The sequence below is a fragment of the Betta splendens genome, chromosome 9 (assembly GCF_900634795.4).
Source record: "Betta splendens chromosome 9, fBetSpl5.4, whole genome shotgun sequence".
NCBI lineage: Eukaryota > Metazoa > Chordata > Actinopteri > Anabantiformes > Osphronemidae > Betta > Betta splendens.
Window position 1 is genome coordinate 5172049 of NC_040889.2, and position 21376 is coordinate 5193424.

At 44.3% G+C, this 21376-nt stretch overlaps 1 protein-coding gene and 1 long non-coding RNA gene across 4 annotated transcripts in view; one reads left to right on the plus strand and one right to left on the minus strand.

Annotated features, from left to right (window-relative positions):
- tafa5a (TAFA chemokine like family member 5a) overlaps positions 1-21376 on the minus strand; it is an 89695-nt gene that overhangs the window by 36048 nt on the left and 32271 nt on the right. The gene's annotated exons all lie outside the window — the stretch shown is intronic.
- On the plus strand, positions 9056-10456 carry LOC114861970 (uncharacterized). Its single transcript, XR_003786914.3, has 3 exons — positions 9056-9602; positions 9851-9990; positions 10109-10456. It is a non-coding gene; the product is annotated as an uncharacterized LOC114861970 (long non-coding RNA).

Below are 21376 nucleotides of genomic sequence, written 5' to 3' on the forward strand. Positions count from 1 at the left end.
TCTGCTATGACTTGATTAAAATAAATTTCATTCCCATGCAGCCTAATAGGGTTTTCATAATGAAGCCTCCCCCCTTTTTTTCCTAGCGTGACCTTGTGTAAAGCACGTAAAGAATGGTGTTTTCCCACGAGATGCCCTCCTTTTTCCCCAGCGTTAGTGTTTTAGAATAATGAACTCTGCTTAATAACAGGGCGGTGGCGTGAAACAATGAATGATCATCAATTAAAAAGCCCGGAGAAAAGGGAAAACAAATGACCCCGGTAACCCCTCAGCAACGCGGAGCGCTTACGCGCACGTACGCACATACCACTGGCACTTCATTACTGAAATTAAGCACATTTTCCGCCCCCGGAGAATATGCCACAACAGGGCAATGATGATAAGGTGAAGTCCCTTAAATGTTGCAATGATTTTGCAGGGTGGACGCGCGGGAGTCCCATTGTTCCTCTCTCTCTCCCTGCAGCTAGGGGCGTCACACGGCGTTAGGCTCCTGCTAGCAACCTGTGAAAATCTAGAGGAATGCAGCGAGCGCGGTTGAACCTCACGCTACCTGTTTGTGGCCGATTCATTCGTGCACGTGCAGCTCATTTTGAACGCCTGCTGTCGTATTTGCGTCCAGAATTTAAGCATAGGCATAAACTGTTATTCTCCCGCGTTGCCATTTATTTTTCCACTCCAATCAGCAGGATGCCAGACGCTCACAGTTGGCATCTCCAGCCCTTTTCTAACAAAATATCAGCTAAACAAGGCTTTTTTTATTAGGCAAAAGCACCTTCATCCCATCTTAAAACCAAAAAAAAACACACCTCCCCTCGCAGTTCCGGTGATATTTTAGAGAGCGATGTTTTCGTATGTGACGCGCCGAAGAATGCGGATGGCCCCGAGGAAACACCACTCACCTCACAAGTCACAGTCGCAGTCACCACGGAGAGAGCAATGGATTTATGTCGCTGCATCATGGGTGTCACAGAGGCTCAGTGGCTCTGCTGCAGGCGATGCTCGAGCTGAGGTGCGACTCTTGAAAAATGGAACGGGCGCTCGGGGCTACGGGGGCTTCACTGGCACTACTCGGGGACAGACGGTGGCGGGTCAAGTTGGGCTACATGTACCTGCATTTGCTCCCCAGCCAGTAGGCCATGGTGTTAATGACACGCATGTCATAACATAACAACCGCGACGTTCTGTCCAATGTTAAGTTATTCTGTTTTTTCAATGAATTATCCTGAAAAAATACATTTGGTGTTGCAGGAGTTTTTGCTCATATGTGTGTCACACTCCTTAAGAATAAATGTCTCATTACAGCTGGCTGCTCACTCAAATCCCATGATGGAAACATTTCTAATAAAACTTTAAATATGTATTATTAGTGCTGCTTTCTGCTGTTGGCGCCGCTGTAGCTCTAATGAAATTCACAACTGCTAAACTAAAACCTTAACGACCAGTTAAACAAAAGTGGGCCTGTTATTAATTACGGCGTGGCCTTGCCCATTTTCCCGTGCTCGTACATTAGCGTCGCCCCTTTGCGCTGGTTTCTGGGAGTGGCAGGCTCCTTTCACTGCAGCTCCATCAGCATGCAGGCCGAGGCGCCGGCGAGAGAGCGATGATTGAATACAGAAGCCGCAGGTCCCGACGCCGCCTTTAATCTCCCCTCCCCGTTTAAGTCAGGCCTCTGTGCTGCTGCCGAGGCTCAGCTGGGGCGTATGCACACATATCTCTCTGTCCACCAGCCTTTCCCCTGCTAGGTCCCTATCTCTCTGTCCGGTCGTCATGCCTTCTGTAGCTGTAAACCCAAATAATAAGCAATCTGAGGGTTTTATTCTGCTTTAGTACATGTCAGAGCCAGTTTGTGTGTCTGATTGTATTGCAATGACCAAAAAGGAACAATGCTTGCTGCTTATATGAAGGACAGGTTTGGTAATTAGGTGCTAGTTTATTCCTATTGCACTGTCCATGGTCCTGAAATATCATTATTGGCCGTACCTTTGAAACCATGTGTCCTCGCTTCACTGACAGATTCTGCTTTAGATGTTTGGAGTGGTCTGAAAAGTAAAGTATATAATATTTCTTCCTGTAGATGCTGTTGTAAGAGTTGTGCCTTTTTTCATAATTTGCATCCTAAGTAGGAATTAGAATTGACAGGGAGGAGAGGGAGCTGTAAACGTCTGCTTCCTGCGCTTCTGGCCTTGTGCTTTGAAGCGAGTAGAGACAATAAAAAGCCTTATTTTTGCATCTCATTTCATTGCAGCCAGCCCTGCAGGTAAACATTTCTCTTTGCTGCCACGTGGAACTTGGCAAATCGCTGGAAATGCACATGGGTGTCACCTTCTTCAGGTGGTGCGAGTGAAGATAAGGGCATTGTCATAGGGTTGCTTATAAAAATCCACTCTGCTGACGACGGTGACCTGAGCAGGCGCACAGTGAGGATAATGCTTCCTGAGCGTTTAATTATTTAAAGGCAGAGAGTCAATATATAAAGCGGCAACACTGTTCTTGTTCGTGAAGAGGAAAGCAGCTCCAGCAGGAACGTGGCTCGGAGGAACTCTTTAATTCATTACCCTGTAACTGCATTTTAGAGGAGGAGGAAGTAGATTCAGTAGGACAGTGCCACCAAACAGTCAAACGATACAAATGTGTCTGTGCTCTTGTACAGTGGCTCACATATTTAAAATAGTCTATTAAGTGTCTGAGTACATAAACAGATGGAGCGGCTTCTTGTTTTGGCTAACACAGGCGTAACCCAGGAGAAGCCCATCGAAAGCCATTCTGGTGACAAGCGGGATGTGCCAATAGGTGCAGTGAGTTGGCAACGGCATCAGGCCGACGCTCCGAGCTTTTCCTACTGGCGGCAATGACGACACGGGAGTTGAAAAGAGAGAGACGGAGCCGTTAGCGTATCGGCGCTCAGCGGCGGCTGCTGGGCGGCAGTTGGCTGCTTTTCAGCTGGACTCTTCCGACAGTCATTGCATCAATAATTGAAAACGAGGGAGTGAGGTTGTATTTAGATTTTTAGAAGAGGCTATTCTTGAGGGTAATCTACAGCCTTCAGTTGATTTCCTACTCGCCTTCAGTTGTTGTTCAGTGTGTGCGGTCCTTGACTTTGTCTTGGTTCCCAGGCGACCGTCTAAAAGTAGTTACAGGGCTTTTAACGTTGGAATTTCCTAATAAAGCGAACTAAAGATGTTGGGCTGTAGAAAACACTCAATTACTGAATGCCTTTCTTATGGAAAAAAAAAAACGTTAAAAGTCAAAAAATAACCCTCCATGCATCCAATAGCACCGCGCCACATGAGGGGCACCAATAAAAGCCAGACAGACACCGACAGCGAAGCATGCAGCTGTCACTTCACTGACGCGTCAAAGTTTGCAATTTGTGTATCTGTGTGGATGTCACCGTGCCTGGGAGTCAAAGGAGAGGGAAAAGAGAGATGATGGATGGAGAGAAAAGAAGAAGTTGCCGAAGAACACGAGGTAAAGATCCAGTAAAAAAAAAAAAAGTATCTGAAAATGACTGAGCGGCCTGGATTCATCAGCCCCTGCTTCTCTTCACCTCCTCTCGTTTCCAAAAGAGCTGAATAGCGATGATTCTCCCAGCCGAACAAAAGGCCTTCTCCTAATCGTCGCAATAATTCTGCCCGCAGCTGACTGACTGACAATGAGACAACTACGCGGAGCACGAAGCAAGCCGCTCGTCTCATGTCGGACCATTGTTGAGGGTCCCCTTTTATTCGCATCTGCGTCGGCTCCCTGCGCCTGCTAGCGCTCAGCCCGGCTCGTGAGTGAAGCAGCACAATCACACCAATGCACTGTAGCTGTGGAAGGCGGGAGAGAGAGAAGTGTCCCTCTGCCTTTTTTCCCTTCATGTCAAATGCTCCACAGATGAATAATTTGGTGTCCATATGATGTCTGGTGTGGGGGAGTGGGATGGGGGGGGGGGGGGGGGGTCGCTGGGCTGTCAGACGCAGGGACAGGCTGTCAGACGCTGTCATTTTGTTACAGTCTGTCTTAATTCCAGGAGACGCGCTCAGCGTTTTCTGCCGCAATAACAACATAAGACCATCCGGCTTAGCTCGCGCTATCATCACAATCCGAGCGTCTGTACTGGTGAGTGCTCAGAGGTGGGTCCTCCATACTGCTGGGTGAAAGGTTTAACCAGTGACTTAAAGCAGCTTCAGTGATTCTCCTTAAAAAGTCCCAGAGCCACAAAAGTACACCCAGTGAATCATAAACAGGAGGCACGGCTGTAGCATAATATTCTTAGAGTTAGAGTCGTCTGGTATAAAATGAAAGCGCAGGACTAGACGGCGTAGGGACGGAACGTTAATAGAGCAATTCCCACAGGGAGTTTTGCACAATCTATATAATTGGGTTACTAAGCAGTTGCTCATTCTTATAAGCCCAGTCAGTTTGTTCAGCTAAGTTTGAATCATCAGGTTTGCTAAAAGGCACTCATTTATCAGTATCCATAATGCATCCGTCTCCGGAGCCCAACATGAGGGAAGGTGCCGGAGCAGGAGGAAAGTGAGTTATTTCTGGGTTTTTTGGCTACTCATTAGTCCTGATCTGAGAAGATGCAAAGCACTGCTTGAGCACCATAGGGTTCCTCACGAGATCATGGTAAACACTGACACTGGCTTCTTGTTGCACCGTATGAGACTGTGCAAAGCTGGACCGGATGAACCTGTAGATCAGTTAAAGCATGTGCAGTATGTTACATTACAGTGATAAGAAGAAGAAGGAAGTTGTCTGAGCTGATTTACAGCTGCACTCAGTGAAAAGCCTGAAAGGTAGCGCGGGGGACCTGATTTCATCCAAGGAAATGTATAATACTGTGCTTGTAAAAAACAAAAAGAAAAGTTGCAGCGACGCGTCTATAATTTACATAGTAATATGTCATTTATCGTTGTAACTGTGATGTATGTGCGCCATCTCTGGAAAATAAACCTATCAAAAGTTGTTACTCTGCTCATTTTTCTCCTTCAAATACCAGCCTCTATGATTTGAGAGAAAAATACACACTCGGAAAAAAAAAAAAAAAAAAAAGCGGGAACTACCTCGGCGAAGTCGTCTGCACAGTCGGAGGGGAAACTTCGGCGGCCATAATTCTCCCCGAGACACGCGAATATATCATCGCCTCCGAAAACGACCCCACCCATCGGCGCCAACGCCAGCGAAAACAAGCACATAAAAACGGCAAAGCGTATCTTATATTTCACCATTCGGGCGCGGGAAGCTGTTTGGCCAGACGTTTGCTCATGAATATGTAGGCGGCCGCGTTATGAATATGCATTAGGGCCCGACAGCGCCAAGATTTACGAGGCGGCGTAGGAAATAATGAAGGGGAGATAACCTGGCTACATGCGGAAACAGAAGGAAGCGCATACTGTACTGTACGTGTGCAACTGGCCGTGAGAAAAGTCCACCATGTGGAAACAGTGGAAATCTTCACTTTGAGTCGCAGCTGCAGCTTTTTATACTGTTATTGCCAGGTGTTTTTCCTTTTTACCAGAAATTCAATTTTGCATTGGATGTGATTGAAATGCAAGTCATAGTAAAATGAATATGTCATCTGTGACATAAATCTGTGGCTGCGGCACAACAGCCGCACAACATTAGCTGAAACCATCACTCAGGTGCAGTTGCTGTCATGTCACTTCCATCGGGAACATTTCCAGACTCGCGCCACGGCTGCTGCGAACAGCCAGTCGTCTTCGTTTAGCTTTTTCTTTAATTCAGTTCACATCAGTTTCTAAGATGAAGCTTGTGAAGGACTCTAGATTTCCAGCCTTGTATCTGAGCCATGTTTGTGTCAGTGTGTGGCGTTTTACAGTGTAACTGATTATTTTCTTTTTCTCCTCAGTGTTAGATCTGACGTCTGTGGACAGGAATACACTGCAATGATGGGAAACTGGTTCTGGACAGGTGTGTTTGTGCGTTTGTCTTTGTTTTACAGCTTTCCAAACACATTAATGTGTCATTCATCCCCAAGTATGTCCTCACACAGTACGTTGTGGAAATATGCTAATTCGTCAAATTTTTTGAATGTGGTGGATTGTTTTTAACAAATTAAAATGTGCACATTCAATTGAACAGCTGTTTTTTTTTGTACGTACGTATGTACAGAGGAGCATAGTGGAAATGTGCTTGATCTTTTACATTATGATACATTGCTTCCTAAAACTAAATGAATTAATAAAAAGAGCTTATTTTACTGTTTATGTCCAGCGACAGAACAGCTGTACACACTTTATCAACAAATATTGGATTTAAGCTGAAAAAAATATTTCTCTTTTCACTCATGCTCATTTTGTGGTCAGTTACTGGTTCCCCCCCATTACCTTGCCACTCTCACATACATTAGTTTCAAACAGGCAGCCTTACCCTTGGAAAGGCCCACAGTATACAGTACAACCACACACCACACTGAATTTACTTAGGTTTGTACCCTTTCGACTTTCCAAACTGCTGAAATGAACAAAACTTTTGGATTTGATCCAACAACCTTTTCTTATCATAGGCGCATAACATTTCCTCTGCACTGATGACACACAGAGACATGTCTTCATATTTCATTTATATGATGTACTTGATAGGACAAAGCGTATGAAAAAAGTGTTGTTAGGGTTTAAACCATAGATCTCCATAGATCTCTATGATGCATTTAATAGAAGTATAAGAAAGGCAAATACTATGGGTTTGTACCAGAAACCTCTTTGATTTAAGGCAAATTACAATTTCTCTACACTATCATATTTCATTGATTTTATATACTTATTGGATAAAGTATTGTGTGTGAAAGAATGTGTCGCTATGTTTTGAACCAGCGGGGCGTCCCATCCTACTGTAAGTGTAACACTTCTTTTACACTCACACACAACGTAAAGACAACCGTATACTTTCTTTATATAATGCACTCAGAAAAATGAAGTATAAGAAAGACAGACACAATGGGTTTGAACAAAAAACCTTGTAACATGTAACATAACACAATGTAAAGAAACCTTCATAATTTGTATAGGATGTACTATAAAGTACAAAGTGAGAAAATAGTCTAGTTCAGATACTGTAGGTAATTAAAAAGGCACGAGCCTGGATTCAGACCAGCCACCTTTCTGTTGTGTGATTGTACAAGGAGACTTTCCAGTTATCTAGGCTTGGCCGAGGTCTGAGCCTCATCCCTACAATCATCCTGGATCCTCTACACAGGTCCCATAACTATATCACACCTCTGCTACCTGCGCCCAGGCCTACCTGCCACACCCCTCATTTTATTTTGTTCCTCTTCCCTCCTCACCGCTCCTGGATGTACAGTAAATCACGTTTTAGTAGACAGATTACCACTCCTCGAGCTAAATGTGTTTGTTTTCTATTTTTGTAGTGGCTGTAAAACATGGACGCCTCCACGTGGGAAGTTTCACTTTGTGTTTATATGTATTCAAATAAACCGTGTTAGAACTTGAGTCGCCTCTGCACATAACCAGCATGTGACATTAGGTAGTTCACTTTCTATGAATCTTACCATCTCAGTCAAAGTTCTCCTGCTCCTTTCAGCAGTTCCATCTTGAAGTGGCAAGTAGTGTGTTGACTTTTCATGCTTTACTGCATTTCTGCTGAGTAGTGACTCAAAAGCATCTTCTGTGAAGTTAGTGCAGTTACTTTTGGTTTTTAAAAGATAAAAAAACATAGCACCCACACATGTCTCCTGAGAAAGAGGCAGCGGTGGAACCCCTGCACTGTCTTGCTACAGTACCTTAAGCCTTCTGCAGACAGATTTCTGGTCTTCATATAGAGGCAGAGTGGTGAGTTACTTCAACTGCCATCATAGCTAATGTTTGTCTGCAGCCTGGAGTCAAACCAATGACTTTTACAATGGTCCCAGAACCAACTTTCAGGCTTGTTTCCCTCCCGTTACACTGAAAAATAAAGTGTCACAATCTGTGTTTTCTATCTGTGCAGTGCACATGTTTTATACAGTACTGCATGTATAAAGTATAAATGACACAGTATGTGTGTCATTTATGCATGTGTGGCGCCTCTTTAAGTTTGCCAACACCGATAATGCGCCTTTCTGCCCAGACCCAGAGTTGCTGAGATATCGCAGGCTAAGGTGGAAAAAGCCAGGGATAAGGAGCGGAGACGCACACAGGCAAATACTGAACCTGGCTTTTGGAATGCTCCCTGCAGGAGCGAGGTGCCGATTGGCATGTGCATCACTCGGTTTAAAGAGAAGGGTTTGTACAGTTATGCATTTCTGGGCAACGAACAGCCTGCCTTTGCTGGTGAGCGAATCCAAAGCGGCAGAGCAAAAGCAAAATACAAATTTTATCACTTTTAATAAGTGTATTTGTTGGCAGCGTTACAGGTAGAGTGGCAGCATGCTGCTACGTTAATATAGATTCTAATAAGCTCAATATTAAGGTTATATATTTGGATATATTCCACAGGGAGTCGGTAAAAAGCCCTGCAAAAATATGTGACAGGCCTAATTAAAACATTCATTGCTGGATACATTTTTCTTGCATCTGAGTCACTGTGAAATTACTTTGCTTAGCACATGCAGCCTTGTTATAGGCAGTGTCATGATTCGCCACACAAGTTGGGCGATCTACAGATGTATTTTTGACCGAATCGGCCAAGGGAAGATCCACGGGGTGAGGTCAAATAAGTCACATTAGTTATATATAGTAGAACAAAGTAATACAATACACCAGAACCAGATCAAATCCAGGCTAAACAGGACCTGGTGTGAATTTATGGAGAATGAACGTCGGATAAACCAGCAAACGCTGAATAAATGAGGTGATTCTGGTTAAACTGGTGGTGACATAGAAGGAAAACCAGTAGAGTGGGGCCACTGAACACAGGAACAGGGGCTGATGAGGCGGGTCGTGGAGAAGCAGCAGCAACTGCTCTCATGCGAGAGGGAAAAGAGAGGGAGGGATCCTGACAGGCAGGTGATAGGAGGAGACCCGTCCCCCAAAATGTTGAAGGCCAGTGTCCTCCAGAAAATGGTTCATTCACGTCTGTCTAAGTAGCTGAAAGGTTTCACATGCCATCGCTAATGACATGGGTTCAAAACCTAGAACAGATGGATGAAATATAGAGGCCAGTGTATTCAAGATTTCAGAGCTTTAGAAAACATTAGGTTCATGGCTAGCTTACATTTTATTGGTTTAGAGGCCTCTTGGCCGTAGGTTAAGAACAGGCAAACTAGTGTTTAATCCTTTCACATACACTCAAATGCCTGTTGAAATATCTTCCCTTGAAGCCCAGTGTAGTTGCACATGAACGGTCCAAATACTTTATGGTGCAAGACAGGACGGTGTTTATTTTAATTACTTATATCACTGTTTATTTATTTATTTTGAAGTATATTTATTTATGAACTCATTTTTTTGTCCTCCATTGTATCACTGCCACTGTACAGCGAGTTCATCCAAACCGAACTCCTGTTCTACTCTGCGCTCTTGGCAACACAATCTGCTTCTACAGAAGGAAACAGCGCTTCTTCCAGTGACAACAGCATTTTGCATAACAAAAGAGGAGGAAATGGGAAAGATGGAGGAAGGAGGCACGGACACAGAGGAAGCTCTCTACGATTACATGTACGAGTTATTTCAAACGTGCCAGCGTGTGTGTGTGTGTGTGTGTGTGTGTGTGTGTGTGTGTGTGTGTGTGTGTGTGTGTAAGCATCAGCACGTTCACATGCGTGTGCATTAGTAATAAAGCCAGGGGCTAGAGCTGGAGCACCGACAGTCAATGTGCTTTAATGGAGACTGTGCTCACATAAGTGATGAATTATTCATTGGCTTCAGCACCCGCGCTATCATCAGACTTCTGCTTTTATTGCCAGCTGATGGTCAGCCGTCGCTTTAAGCCACGAAGGGAAAAAGAAATCTTCAACTTGACAGCGAAAGGTCACGGGAAAAGGATGAGGTGGCGCCTCGCGACGCCGCCTTGATCATGGAGGAGCATGAAAAGTGGTGGATAAAGGTAGATTGCTGTTAATTATTTCATAATTAATAATATCAATGTAACGGCTGCTGTGAAGATAGGCATTGCATTTATTATTTTTATCCATTTAAATATATATATTGTTCTTACTCCTCAGATCTCAAGGCATCGGGAAGCAACCGCACAGCTGTGTTCTGTAAGAAGAGCTTCTCTACCTCTAGATACAAAAGCACATACTGTATACAGTACTGTATGTGGAGAGAATCATAGTGGAAGTTATGCTTGACCATTCACATCATGAGGAAGTGGGCGCTTCCTAAAACTAACTGAATTCTTAAAAAGAGCTTTTGCTGTTTGTTTATCTCTGCTGAAAAGCCAATGTATTTGCAGCCTCATGCATTAAAACTAGCTTCCACAAAATAAACAAAGAAATAATAATAAAATTACAAATTATGCTTATTGGAGAAGAAAGGCCAAATTTTCTAATGTTTTCATGAACGTGAGAGATTTAAATTTATGGAAATGTGTCCAGGTGACTGTTCCGTCCGGTCCTGATCCACCGACCGATTCGCTGGGCAGTCGACCAATGAGCTCGTCCAGCCTTGTTCCCAACACACAACCCTGTTTCCTACGCTCCCATCGGGTCCAGCTACTTTGTGGAGTAAACAAAATAAACAACCGGATGTGTTACTTGAAGTAGAGAGATGATAACAAAATAAATGTACGGCGTTATTTATTTAACCTGTGCAGAATAAGACGTCACGCTTTCCATTCGAAGGCGAAGCTGTTCCCTGTGTCTGTTAATTAGAATCGTTAACGTCACTCACTCCTACAGCTGCAACCAGTCAATCGCTAATGTGTGCGGTTCTGCTGACGTCTTAAAAGACGACAAGCAGCGACATAAACAAACCATAATTGGCTTTATATGTAAGCGCGTTGTTAAGTAGGTTAGTATGGAGTTGGCTCAGTAGTTAGAGCTTCTATTACCTGGACTGCAGAGCTGTGTCTGTGTGTTCGGTGAAGATCACAATGCTGTATTATTAAAATGGTAAAGACATTGTTATCAGTGGTTCTCAAGTTCTCAGCGAGGCAGCATCAGATTCAGTTGAACCACTTTAACCCTGTTTTCCATGCATATCAATGTGGGACTGTTTGATATGGAAGCGTCTGGGAACAACATTAACCTTATTTCTGACTCCGCATATAATAAGCATGTGTAGCACCTAGGGTCCCTGACACGAGCCCTTTTGAAATAGGGGTCACTGCAGTGGTTGTAGTTTTATCACTGCTCTAATCACGTTTTCTAAAAATGGCAACTGTAAACAAAATGCTTATCAATAGCTCTGGTCAAAACAATAAGGTGAACAACAATATTCCAATGTAAATCTTAATCCATTACACATCTGGGATCCATCAACCTGTCCAGTTAGGAAGCAACGCTGATTGTGAATCCATCTGTCACGCGAATGGAACAGACGACGGGTGGAGATTAGAGCTCGTTATCAAGACAACCCCTGTAAAGGAATGGGAGAGAACATTTTCCTCTTCCCATCCTTAATGCATTTGCCTGAGCCCTCACCACTAGAGGTAGGTGTCTGGAACCCACAGATGTTTCTCAGGTAGTGCAGGTCATTCAGGGTGGAGCCTGTGCACCAGGAGGTGTGAAGGGGGCCACAGCCCAGCAGCAGGACCCCCACCTGCTCCTTTGTGCAAGGAGGAATAGGAGGAGCACTGCCAGAGTCCTGCAAAATGACCTCCAACAGGCCTCTAATGTGCATGTGTCTGCTACTGTAAGCCTCTGCTTCAGCCTGTTTTGATCCGTTTGGCATTTGCCACACAACAGGATTGGCAGATTTGTCATTGGTGCCCTGTGCTCTTCATGGCTGAAGACAAGCTTCACACTGAGCACATGTGACGGACGTGAGTCTGGAGACGCCGTGGGGAACGTTCTGCTTCCTGCAACATCCTGCAGCATAACGGGTTTGGCGATGGGTCAGTGGTGGGCTGAGGAGGCCACACAGACCTCTGTGTGCCAGGCAGAGGTGCCCTGACCGCCAATGGTTACCGGGACAAGAGCCTCACACTCATTGTACAGCATCTCTCACCATATGCTGGTGCAGCAGGCTTTGGGTTCCTTCTGATGTGTGACAGTGCTGGGCCTCGTGGCTGGAGTGCGTCAACTGTTTCTGCATCATCACGGCCTGGGTTTGATGATTCTGATCAGATTAGATCATTCGAAACTTTTATTTACATTCAACTTCATACATTCATTACATTCAAATCCGTTGCAAATGTGTGTTTTAACCTGTAAAATGTCTTCATTCACCTGATCCAGGAGGACAGTGGTCAAAGAGAGAAGCAGAGAAGCATGTGTGAATGTTAAAGGCTTTGCCAAGCTGCTCACTGCTGTTGCTGCTGTTTGGCAAAAGGACAATGCTCCACTGCTGTTCTTCTCTCTGCTCTTTGATTCAGAGGTTTAGTGCTTTTCAGTTTGTACTGTTGGGAACTGAAGGTGCTTCGATGTAGGATGTGTCGTATTATTTATGTTCCAGCCCCGTTTCAGGTTCCAGTTGTTTGATTGTTAGTTGATTTGGATTGAGTTATAGTTGAATTCAGTAACATTCATGTTAAGGCACAAGGTACAGTGGTGTTTACCACCTTCCACAGCTGTAGAGAAAACCCAACAAATCCCACTTACAGTAAGCAATCTTTTTAATTGAAAAACCAATCAATACATGTATATTTAAATGATTTAAATATTAAATTTTATTACAATTTTAATATCTTCGACAAAACCAGGGCTTAATGCAGACAGCAACTCTAGGTTGCTAGGTTTGTTGCAGACAGTTCTGTAAAATCAGTGGTATTAGCTGTAGCACAGCACACAAACCATCACTACCTTTAGTTGTAGTTGCTGTCATGTGAAATAGATATTGTATTTGTATTTTTTGTATATTGTAGATTTTGTATTTATTAAGAACATTCCAGACACACCACCACCACTGCTGCAAACAGTCGTCATTGTTTAGCGTTGTTTAATCCTGCTGTTGTGCTTGTGGAGCTCATCGCTACAGTTTCTCTTGTGGTTTTGTGCCTCAAAGCTCCTGAAGGACTCTAGATGTCTAGCCTCCACTCTGACCCATTCAGCTGCTAATTGAGATGTGCCAGTGTGTCAAGTTTTGCTGTATACTTGACAATTTTCTTCTCCTTGGTGACCTCACAGTGTTTTGGGTTTGTACACACTGTCCACCAACATGTCTGGACAGGATTTCACTAGTGATGGGAAACTAATTCTAGTTCTAGGTGTGTGTTTGTCTCCTATCACCTTTTCTTCATACAACACAAATAATTGTTTTGACCACAGCGATTTATTTTATAATTTTCTAAGAGTAATGTACATTTTAATTAATGAAATTTAAAAGAGATTTTAATTTATTCAAATACCTCGTTCAGATTATAATATAATTTAATTTTATTGATCCCACATTGGGGAAATTAACCTACCCCCTGGGGTGAGCAGTCCCTGTGTGAGCAGTCACTGTGTGCTAGTGTAAAGTATCCTGAATGACTTGCTGAAGGACACACCTAGCACCAAAAGCAGGGCTCAAACCTGAGACCTTCTGCTTCCTCGCCCAATGCTCTACGCACTGTGCCAACAGGCCACCATAAGAAATATTCATTTATATTATCTATTTATTTCATGTGGTGTTTGTTAGATGTGTCCCAAAACCCTGTTAAAATGTGCAGAAAGACGCACATTTACATTGCATTTTTATAATATATAAAAATAAGCAGGTTCGGTTTGAACCAGTGACCTTTCCTATCAAAGATGCCTACTGTAACATATCCTCTATATGGAGGATCCAACATCCAACAGAGACCGATCTTCACATTTCTCTGAAGATCAGAGACCAATCTTCACATTTCAAATATACAGTATGATGGACAAAGCGTATGAAACTATAACTACTCTAATTCCTTTAGAGGCACATACACTACTGTAGCATTTGTTCCACACCAAAGATGCAGAAAAAGTGTAAGAAAAAAACTTATTTTGGGGTTTGAACCAACAACCTTCGTTATTGTGGGTACATGGCATTTCTCCTGCACCAGTGACAGAAGGAAACATCAACTCTAGATATTTTATTTAATGCACTCAATAAGATGTAACGTGTAAGAAAGAGAACAACTGGGGGTTTGAACCATACACCCATCTGACCTTAGATACCCAAGATTTCCTCTACACTGAAGACATTCATAAAGGCACCATCATAGTTTATTTATATGATGTAGTAGACAGGACAAAGTGTAAGAAAATGGTTTGATTGGGGTTCAAACCACAGATGTCTTGGAACCTACAGTACCAAAACAAAGGAAACTACAAAGCAATAAAAAAGGTAATTTATTTTTTACTTTCCTAAGATTGTGGCTAGTTAGTGGTTCACATTCACTCAGCCATACTCATACTGTAGTGTGTGCTTGATTACTGGTTCTCTTAAGCTTGAAGTGGTACTGTAGCTGGTTCCCGATGGCAGACTCCTACTACAGTGTTTTGAACAAGAAACCTTGTCCTTGGAAAGGCCTGTACCTTTCCTCTACATAACAAAGTTTACTTTGATTTATCCTAATCATCATTCCTAACTGTGCTCAAAAAGGCAAAACCAGATTTGAACCAGTAACCTGTCTCATCAGATGCACCTGACATTTCCTCTGCACTGAACACACAACAGAGACAGAGCTTCACATTTAATATACTCTATAGGACAATGCATCCAAAAGAAAAGGGTTAGGGTTTGAACAAGCAACCTTGTCCACTAGAGGTGCGTAACAGTTCTTAAAAAAGGCAACATAATACTTAATCCATGTCATTTACTATATAGAACAATGGGAAAATGGCTAAGTTAGCATTATAATATATAACCGTTTTCATCAGTCTGGATTGACAACATCAAAGCTTAAAGTAACTACAGTATACTTAACCCCTGAACTATCAGAGACACGTTGCTAGACACCACATTGCCACTCTCGTAGTTTTAAATGAGCAACTTTGGTCTTGGAAAGACCCACACTATACAACCACAGATTTGTACATCCTCAACTTTACTGTACAGACAGTGCTCAGAAGAACAAAAGTTTAAGATTTGAACCAGCAACCTTTCTTATCAGAGGCACATACTGTAACATTTCCTCTGCACCAATGACACAACATAAGGACAACTTCGTAATTTATTTATTTATTGCGCTCAATAGTATAAAGTATAAAAAAGACTGGGTTTGAGCCAGGAACCTTTGAAACCTTAGGCACATAACATTTCCTCTACACTGAAGACACACATCTTTATGTTTTATTCATATGATGTACTCGATAGCACAAAGCAAAAAAAAAAGCGGTACAGTAAACACAGTTTGAACCTGCAACCTTTCCTATCAGACGCTTACAGTAACATACCCTCTACACTGAAAACACAACAGTGAGAGATTTCATTCATATGATGCACTAGACAATGTGTAAAAAAGAAGGTTTATTTTGGGGTTCGACCCAAAAACCTTTCCTATATTAGGTCCATGATAGCATTTTTGACACAATACTATAATTACCGTAGACATAATACTCTTTCAAACTGCATGATGAGCATGTTTAGCCCATAGAGATCAGGGTGTGATCGCTGACCTTCTCCACACTGCTACTGTACACGCCTTCACCATCCAGAAGAGAACATGAGAGATCCTGTTCATCATGGAAGCTGCTGATGACATTGACTACTGCCGAGGGCACAAAGTAGATTAAAATAGTTGAGCTTAGTACAAATACTGTATTGGAATGAAGGAACTTCCGCAATTAAATGTAACTATGTAACTAAATAAAAAAGTAGGATTTATTAACAATTAGACAAGTTTGAGTTTAGCAAAAGCAGTTCACCTTCGTCTGACCATGTGTCTTCTTCAATCTGAGACCACAGACTTATCCAAATACAGCAAGTGCTGCTTTGATGCCTGATCCTTTGTGTGCAAGTTTGAATAATGTAATGACTTTACTTCTGTCCAAGGTTGCATGTGTTTAACATTTTATATCTGGCGTTACACAGCCTGACCTTCAGTATGCACTCAGACACGACCTTTGACCTCTGCCATGCCACTCGCCACTCAATGTCAGCGATGAAGCACAGCACTGGATTATCACAAACTGCTTGTGCTGCTTAAAGCACACTTTGGAAGTTGTATCCTATCCCTCGCGCTCTCTTTTCTGTGTTGGTGCAGGTTACTGGCACAGCCAATCCCTGCCTGCCGTTACCTGAGTTGCCATGGTAACCCTCCCCCAAAAAGAATTTATTTCAGGAAGCAACCCATCAGCAACAACCTGTGACTCTCTGGCTCCCTCTCCAGCTCCCCTCCTTGCTCCTTCGTCCTCACCATCTACTCTTTAACTCTCCTTTCTGTCCTTTGCTGCATGTTTTTTTACTCCTCTCCGTGCGCGATATAAATATAGCGTCCGTTCCTCCTCTCCCGCTCGTCTCTCCATCTCTGCGTTTTATCTGTCTGTTCCTTTCTGCCTCATTTGCTGTCACAGCCTGTCCATATTCAGCCACCAGGTTAGTACATTTGTAGCTACAACCGGGGGAAACGGTGCATCCGGGCTGTTATCCGAGCTCGCCGTTCGTGTATGACTGCGCATACAAGAGCGGGCGCCAATCAATGGCAGCAATGTGTGTGTGTGTGTGTGTGTGTGTGTGTGTGTATGTGTGTGTGTGTGTGTGTGTGTGTGTGTGTGTGTGTGTGTGTGTGTGTGTGTGTGTGTGTGTGTGTGTCTCATCCTGCATGTGTAGCCGCTCGTTCCAATTATTTCATTACCTGCTGACGGATTCCTCCTTCCTCCATTACTGCACCCCTGGCCACACGCTCCAGCAGAAACTCCGGCGCACGCACTCGCCAGCTCACAAATAGCAGCCAGTTCAAGTCCATCAATTAAGGAGGCAATTTGCTCAAGTGGTTCCACCTGGGCCAAAAGGCAGGTGGGTGGCTATGCTCTGTTTACCTATCAGACACTATTAGAGCTGAGATGTGGCTGGTTGTATTTCTGCTTCCCTTCCATAATGTCACTTCTGCCTTTTTATGCGCCTGCATGTCAGATCGCCTGTGCATTGTGTGTGTGTGTGTGTGTGTGTGTGTGTGTGTGTGTGTGTGTGTGTGTGTGTGTGTGTGTGTGTGTGTGTGTGTGTGTGTGTGTGTGTGATTATGTCAAGTCTTGTAAGTATGTCAAACCATAACTGGATATGTACTGTATCTGTCAATGTGTGGCAAGCAAATGACAGATGATGCTAACACTTTATGGACGTCGTGTGTGTGTGTATGCATGTTGTATGTCAAGTTATCAAGCTGCTGACATGAAGAAGATGTAGCAGACACATACTCTGTTCACATGCATCTCTATCTTTGACAAGATGGCTTCAGTGATGCCTCTGTGTGTGTGTGTGTGTGTGTGTGTGTGTGTGTGTGTGTGTGTGTGTGTGTGTGTGTGTGTGTGTGTGTGTGCGTGTGTTGTTTGCTGTGTACTGTGTGCATGTGTGTGGGCTCTGCAGCAATATTTCATCCTCTCCAGAGTCCCATAAGAACTTGCCGCCCTCTGTATTGTGTGTGTGTGTGTGTGTGTGTGTGTGTGTGTGTGTGTGTGTGTGTGTGTGTGTGGGCAAGTGACCCTTTGTGGCTGCGTATGCATATGTATACACGGCTGCCTCGGTGCCTGTGTGCGTACATCTGCACTCCCTCGCAGCGTTTATTCACTATCTTGAAGAAGTGTGTGTGTGAGTGGATGAAAGTTCACACACACACACCATGCAATTCCCTAACACAGTCTGTTTGATGAATTAGTCTTGGAGCTGCAGGAATTTGCAATGTACTAAAGCAAACATGAGATTGTGCATATAGTCTATTATGCTCCAGCGTGTATTTGCCGGACGGTGGGCGTGCGCATGCATATGTTTGCATTTGTATCTCTCACCGCACCTCTGCGTGTCAGCCTGGTGCTCGCGTCGGCACGCCGACCCCGTGGGTAAAACGCACACGTCTGAGGTAAAACCACACAGGACCCAGACGCCAGTGTTTCCTCAGCGCCGCCGTTTGATTTCAGCAAGGGCATTGTGTTCCCTACATTCCCCAAAAGTCCTATTTCCTCCCAACTTATTGGATGTGGTATTATCCTTGGGCTTATGTGCTGGTGTGCGAGGTATAATTTATTGTCTGTTCAGCAAGCCAAATGTGCAAGCCTGGCAGATTTCATTTGCTGAATACGTTTCATTATTAAAATATGATATTTTTACCTTTTCTGTGTGTCTTTCACGATGTGTGGTAAAAACGCCCTCGCTGTGAATTGCTTGGTGATAATAACATCTGAAATATACAACACTGGGTACAGTGAGGACGGCTAGCGGAGGCTGCGTTAGCTGGTGGAGCCAGACGCATGAGTGCATTCAGAATGAAAGAAAAGAACACTATAGCAGAGCCCGTGCTAGCAAACCCCGGCTGCTTTAACACTCACCCAGCATGACTTGTAAATTATTGTGTGTGTGTGTAATGCTTTTAAGTGAAGACTGTACCTTCGGAAAAGATTTCCTAGGAGCAATGCTTTACAGAAACAACACATCACGGAAGAAAGCTCTCTGTATTCATGAGTTTGGCTTTAACAGTCCCTGCAGGTACAATAATGAAGTTCCTCTCCCCCATGTGGAATGGACCGTAATGATTGTGATGAAGCAGAATCGCTGCTTGTTTTGTTTTTTTCCCACTTCTCGACTCTCCCTGCTGCTGTATCGACACAGCTGTAAACACGAGCGTCAAACTATAAGTGGCGGTTACACGGGGAGAGGGAAAGACAACGGTCCGAAATCAAGCTACTCCACAGCCGCACGGGTGCAAATTTCAGCCTGGGAGTCTGTTTCAAACTTCAGATCTGCGTCAACACAAGCCTAATTCGAAACGTGCCTCCGTCTTCAACTAAAGCTCGTCCGCTTTGTTTCTAGACGAGACTTTTGCTTTTTCGAGACGCATCCGAGATACAAAAACGAAAGTTCACAAGGCCAAGGAACAAACAAGACATAACATGGAGTCATTTGAATAATGCCGACCGAGCCGCTTGACACCGCGAGGCTCGGCCAACCCAATTATGTCAACGATAAGCAGCAGACGTGTTGCGTGACAAACCGCCATGTCAGCACCTTTTCCCTGCACGTGCATTAACGCCATCAGAAGACAAACATGCTTCACCACCTCATTACGGCCCTTTACAATCAGCCGGACCTATTTTCTCTGCAATCGAGGATTGCAACAACCCCCCACCCCCGCGAGCAATCGATTCAGGGGTGCCACAAACAAAGATATGACGCGTTTTCCTCTTCTTTTTACCGATTGAAATTCTCATCTGAATCACTTTCAATCGTAGCACAGAGCGCCGACGCCGTGTGCAGTAAAAAGGCAGGAATGAATGAGGAGGATCTTGTTTAGCTGCAAGACATCATGAGAAAGAAAATAATGATCTTTATGAAATTGCTTCAGACACAATCTGACAGCCGAGACAAAGCAAGTGGCTGGCCTTGTTCGAATCGATAAAGCCTCCATTAGTTTTCTAAAGAGTAACATGCAATTTGTTTTGGTGCAGCGGCCTGGTTGTGGGCAATATTCTTCCCTCTTTGACACCAGAAGCTAATGCGCTACAGCCAAGCTAATGTCAGATTAAACCTACATATCTGTCAGATGGAAATGGAGAAACACTTCGAACGCGTCGGATCCATAAAGCGTGACCGAGCCTGTTATCCCGGCGCGGTGGCCTCAGGGGCCAAGACAAAAAAAAACACCCTCGTATCTAAATCCATTCAAAATAACCGCGATCTGGGGCACAGAGGAGATCAAACTTCTTAAGTAGCTATTGATCAGCCTGGATGAACAGAGACATGGCCGCTAATCGAACAGCGGGGGGCGACCTCTTACGCACCTTTGACACCAGCGGGAAAGCACAAATTGAAACCGCGACGGGGTGAGCGCAGTCCTCACCCATCATTTCCTTAAGAATTTGTGAATGTACCGCAGTTAAGCACCCCGGCGGCCGCACAATCAATAGTCTGGAGGTTATGAGACTCAGCTGCTGTACATCAGCGTCCCTTGATGAACACGCTGCAAGGTTTGTTGGGATCAGCCGATGGGAGGGGACAGCGCAAGAAGGATCTACAGTACCTTCCCTCGGAGGAAAACGCTGATCTGACTAGATCCCTCTTGCACCAGCTGACAAGCTGACAGACAAATGGCCCCTCTGGTCTCTAACCTCTGGAACTACCGGCCCTCCTTCTTCCTGTCCTACCGTTCATCGTCTGCGCATCGTCTGCCAAACACTCCTCTTCCCAGGATGCCGGGATGCATCCCCTCGTCTTAATCAGACAGACAGCTGCGGTTATTAAAATCAACCGATCCTTCCTACACATGCATCCAGGAAGAGCGCAATCGAGCAACCTCGCTAAACCGGGCCAGAACTTACAGTACTTACAGTACTTTTTGGTATTGCTGAATCAAAGTTTTACAAAATAGATCAGTTCTGTGTCTTAAAGACCTAATGGCTCTGGGAGTTACAGATGCCTAATGGGCGTAAGGGTCACTGTCTAACATTCACCACTTTACAAATGCCGCTGTGGGACGCATTGGATGCGACCGCAGTTGCTCGGAAATGTGGAGAAACCAGCCGTGCGCAGAAGATTTGACACAGACACATTAAAAGTGGCCCTGCAGACAGGACACGAGGGGGTCATTTAGAGCAGGCTCAGATTACCTTGGAAAAGCACCACAGCCTGTGATTGATTCATCCCAGTGAATTAATTAACAAAGCCTTTAAGTAATGATTCAATTAAGCGATTGATTAATATACATTACCCGTATGGATTACAGTTGATTCTGACCATTAAAGATAAATCGGGCTGTGTTCAAATCGGTTTAGAGCAGATTACACGCGCGCTGCTTACCTATGTGTACCGCCGCCGCGAGGGATTCTGACATCGCCGAGGATTTGCCGAGTGAAACACGGCGATTGTGAAATTGCTTCTGTATGCAAAAGGAGTATTACTGCGGCATTAAGTACACGCACATTATCTTTATGTCACTTGAAGCCTCGAGCTGCGCTTCAGGGCTGACTTCCCTAAAATCCCTCCTTCCTGGAGATGATAGTAGATGCTCACCAGAAGAAAAAGAGGCTTCACCTGCGCTGCCGCGTGCCGGAGGGGTGGCCGGCAAACAACTGTGCCTAGTGACGATCGCCTCTGAAGCGCACCCAGCTTCCCTCGCACCAACCCAATTAATATTCTGATGGAGAGATGAGACGCCATATTCACAGATGGCACAAATACACAGGAACTGGGCTCAAATCTTTGCAAGAAGGACGAAAACAAAAAAC